This window comes from Mesoplodon densirostris, chromosome 2 (assembly GCF_025265405.1).
Source record: "Mesoplodon densirostris isolate mMesDen1 chromosome 2, mMesDen1 primary haplotype, whole genome shotgun sequence".
Classification (NCBI taxonomy): Eukaryota; Metazoa; Chordata; class Mammalia; order Artiodactyla; family Ziphiidae; genus Mesoplodon; species Mesoplodon densirostris.
In genome coordinates this window covers 24,209,544-24,213,924 of record NC_082662.1, presented here as the reverse complement: position 1 = coordinate 24,213,924, position 4,381 = coordinate 24,209,544, and the positions used below count along the sequence as shown (strand labels likewise).

Sequence of the window (4,381 nt, the reverse complement as noted above, 5' to 3'; positions counted from 1 at the left end):
CAAAAATGAGCACATGACCAAACCTGAGCCAATGAAGCTGAATTCTGGGTCTTCCTATGGACTTGGAGACAGCAGGGTGTGAGCATGGTCCCAGCTGTGGGACCACCTAGAAGGGCCTGCAGGAATGTGAGGCCTCCATGACAGAGACTCAGACAGGAATGGAGACCTGATGACATAATTTATTTAACTAATAGGATTTCGTTTCCCCCATCATCCTAATTTCTATCTATGTGTATATATTGCCTCAAATGTATAGCTGTTTCAGATCAATTTGGGAACATAAATTTTAAAACTACAAAAAATGGGTAGATTCAGACTATAGTCCAGGGTGATCTTGAACTGGGAAGTAAGACTGCATTATTAAGGAAAAATTAGAGTGATCATTTATTGAAGTTGAATTATATACTACATGTGCTGAGCATTAATGCATTTGTTTTACATGCATTACCTTAAGCCCAACAGTCATCCCTCTGAAGTAGGTCTTGTTATTACTTCACTTTTCAGTTGAAGAAACTTGTGTTACTTTCAACCAGCCATTTCGCTACCCTGATACCAAAAACAAAGATAAAACACAAAAAGAAAACTACAGACCAATATTCCTTGTTTATGTCTCCTGCTTTCCTGTGCATTACCTGAACAATTTTTAGACTTCAGTTTTGATTTATCTATGGTGTTTTTATGGTCTCTTTTATAGCTTCTTTAGTGTTTGTTCTAGGTATTACATTATATTATATTATATTACATTATATCTACATCACTTATTACAGTCTCCTGGTGGCATGATTTTACCAGTTTGAGTAAATATAGAAAACTTGCCTCCCTTTACCCTCCCCCATTTAAAACATAAATGTCTTAACTATTTCTTCTATATACATTTAGAACCATTTCAAATAGGGTTATAATTCTTGTTTCAACCATCAAAAACAACTTAAGAGGATAAGTCTATTGTATTTACCCATATTTTTGCTTACTGTGTTCTTTCTTCTTCTTGGTATTCCAAGATTCCTTCTTTTATTGCTTCCTTTCCATTTAGAGAATTTTTTAACCATTCTTTTAGGGTAGGACTGCTGGCAACAAATTATCTTAGTCTCCCTTCATTTGAGAATGTCATGGCTTCCTCTTCATTTATGAAGGATGTTTTCACTGAATATAGGATTCTAGGTTGACAGTTCTTTTATTTCAGCACTTAAATATATTTGCCACTTCTTCCTAGCCTCTGCGGTTCCTGAAGAAAAATAAACTGTCATTCTAATATTTATCCCTATTGATAAGGTATCAGTTCTCTCTCTCTGCTTTCAAGATATTTTGTTTAATTTTTAGAAGTTTGACTATAATGTGTCTTGGTGTGGATTTCTTTGGTTTTTCTTATTTGAGATTCGTTCAGCTTCTTGAATGTCTAGGTTTATGTCTTTTGCCAAATTTTGGGACTTTTTCAGCCATTATTTCTTTGACTACTTTTTCAGATCACCACCCACACTTCTCTTCTCCTCTGGGATTCTAATGATGCAAATGTTAGATCTTTAGTTATCGTTCCATAGATCCTTGAGGCTCTGGTTTTTTTTCCTCCAAGTATATTTTTTCTTTGTTATTCAGATTGGGTGATTTCTACTGCCCTGTCTCCAAGTTGACTGACTCTTTTGTCTCCTCCATTCAGCTATTGAACACATACATTGACTTTTTTATTTTGGTTATTGTTATTTATGACACAGAATATAGTCTCTCTTGGAGAATGGTCCATGGGCATTTGAAAATTAATGTGTGTTTTGGATGGAGCATTCTGTATATGTCAATTAGATCCTCTTGTTTGCTCTGCTCTAGATTTTTGCTGATTTTCTGTATATTAGTGGTATCAATTGCTGAAACTGTGGTTTTGAAGTCACCAGCTTCAAAATTTTGGATTTGTCTGTTTCTCTTTTCAACTTTATCAGTTTTTGCTTCATGTACTTTGAGGCTCTATTATTTGGTGCATACATATTTAGGATTGCTATGTCTTCTTGGTGAGTTGATTCTTTTAACATTATGTAATGTCTCTCTTTCCTCTCTGTCTAGTAATTTTCTTTGCTCTGAATTCTACATTATCTGTTATTAATATGACCACTCCTGGGTTTTTTTTTAAATTATCAAGAGAATTTAATAGAATCTCTATAGTCCATGACCAGAGAAAGATGAAACCCTGCCTAAGGTTCCAGATTCTGGGAACCACCTCCAGGCTGGACACTGCTTTTGGGGGATGGATGATGTCCCTACCCTAGTCCCAGGGCTTGAGGGAGTTCAGTGCAGCTGCTCAGACCAGAGCCCTGCCCACAGCATTGTTGAAGACTTGGGGGTTGGAACTGGCTGACTGGCTGGGACCCAGTGCTGAGGATGAGACATCTCAGTCACCAGTCACTGAGGCTTCTGGTGAGAAGGGCTTGGTGATGCCTGTCCCTCTTCATGGTTTTGTTCCAGGTAAGGAAACTGAGGCCAGGCAGAGGGTTTGGAAGGGGCAGCCCAGCTAGATGCCCAGGAGTTGTGTGAGGCTAGGGTTCAGCCCAGGACCCTGGCCTGGCCTGCCATGGGAGCCCATTCCCCTTCCCACCCAGGAGGATAGTCAGCTGAGGGGGTTAGCCTTGCCCTGTCTGACATCATGCTGGGGGGTGAGGCAGTTCAGTCTGCATGGTACACAGGACCACAAAGCCTGGGGGCATCACAAGGCCTAAGATCTTGTACTTCAGGTAGGAGAGGTACCTGTCCCAGCCCAGTATCAGGCTGTTGGTGTAGGTGACTCAGAACTGGGGGTAGGTAGGAACCATGAATAGAAATTCACCAGCTGCTCAGCTGGCCTCACATACCAGTCAGCCTTGAAGAATTCCCAGAACTTGTCCCACAGCTCCTGGCAGCTCTCAGCCAGCATCCAGCCCTCCAAGAAGTACCAGAGACCCAGCACAGGGAAAACCATCAACTGGTTGACAAGGACCTTCCTGAGGATGTTTAGGAGGCCACAGCAGTTGGACACAGGGAGCAGGTAGTGCAGGCAAAGGTATCAGCATTGTATGAAGGGGCCCATGCTGTAGGCCACCACAGACATGCTTGACGAGCACCTTGGGTCAAATTTATGTCAAGGCCAGGCACAAATCTCCCAGGACTGGTATGTATTGTCCCCGGCTTCCATGAGAGTGCCACAGCCCAGATCATTGGTGATGAACAGTGCGTGGCCTTGGAACAAGGGCTGCTCTGCAGCCTACAGGCCACACAGCCAGTTCCAACCACCATATACCATCACCTGCCCCTACTTCTTTAATCAACATTTTCATGGTGTATCTTTTTCCATTCTTGTAATTTCACCCCATCTATGTTGTTGTATTTGAAGTGAGTTACTTGTACATAGCATATTGTTGGATCGTGTGTTCTTGGGGTAATTGTTTATTTTATTTTGTTTTTGGTCTACTCTGCCAATCTCTGCCTTTTAATTAGTGTATTTAGCCCATTTACATTTAATTAGTGCTATGTTAGGGCTTAGGGCTATGATGTTATTTTTTATTTTCTGTTTGGTTTCTTTGTTTCCTATTCCTCTTTATCTTTCTACCTTCCTGTGCATTACCTGAACATTTTTTTAGGATTCCATGTTGATTTATTTAGTGTTTTGAGTCTATCATATTTTTATTGGTGTTTGCTCTAAGTATTATGAGATATGTACATAACTTATTGTACTCTACTGGTATTGATGTTTTACCACTAAGAGTTAAGTGTTAACACCTTACTTCCATTGAGATCCCTTTACCCTTTACACTTTTTAAATATCATAGTCTTAAACACTCCCCTTAGAGATATTGGATACCACAGTAGATGGTTTTTAAATTTTGCCTCTACCACAAAATATGTAAGAAAACTCATGAGAGAAAGGATTGCATATTCTATTTCACAAAATATGTAAGAAAACTCATGAGAGAAAGGATTGCATATTCTATTTACCCCTATCCATTCTGATAGTCTTCATTCCTTTTTGAATTTCCAAGCCTCCTTCCACTACCATATTCTTTCTGTTTAGACAATTTCTTTTAATCCATTCTCTAAGGATACATTTTCTAGCAACAAATTCTCTTAGCTTTTCTTCATCTGAAAATGTCTTTACTTTTCCCTAACTCTTGAAGGATATTTTCACCAGATATAGAATTCATGGTTGACAGTTCTTTTCTCTCTGTACCTGAAAAACTGTTGTACCACTTAACCTGAGCCTCCACGGTTTCAAAAGAGATATCCACTGTCATTCAAACTAATGTAACTTATAAGTAACAAGTAGTTTCTTTCTAGATGCTTTCAAGACTTTTTCATTGTCTTTAGTTTTTGAACATTTAATTATAATGACTTGGCATCAGTCTCTCTGAGTTTATCCTATTTGGGA

The 4,381-nt window shown here is 39.2% G+C and overlaps 1 pseudogene; it reads right to left on the bottom strand.

Moving 5' to 3' along the window:
• Window positions 1–2,624: 2,624 nt before the first annotated feature.
• Window positions 2,625–3,259, bottom strand: LOC132483437 (mpv17-like protein 2; annotated as a pseudogene).
• Between the last annotated feature and the right edge of the window lie 1,122 nt (window positions 3,260–4,381).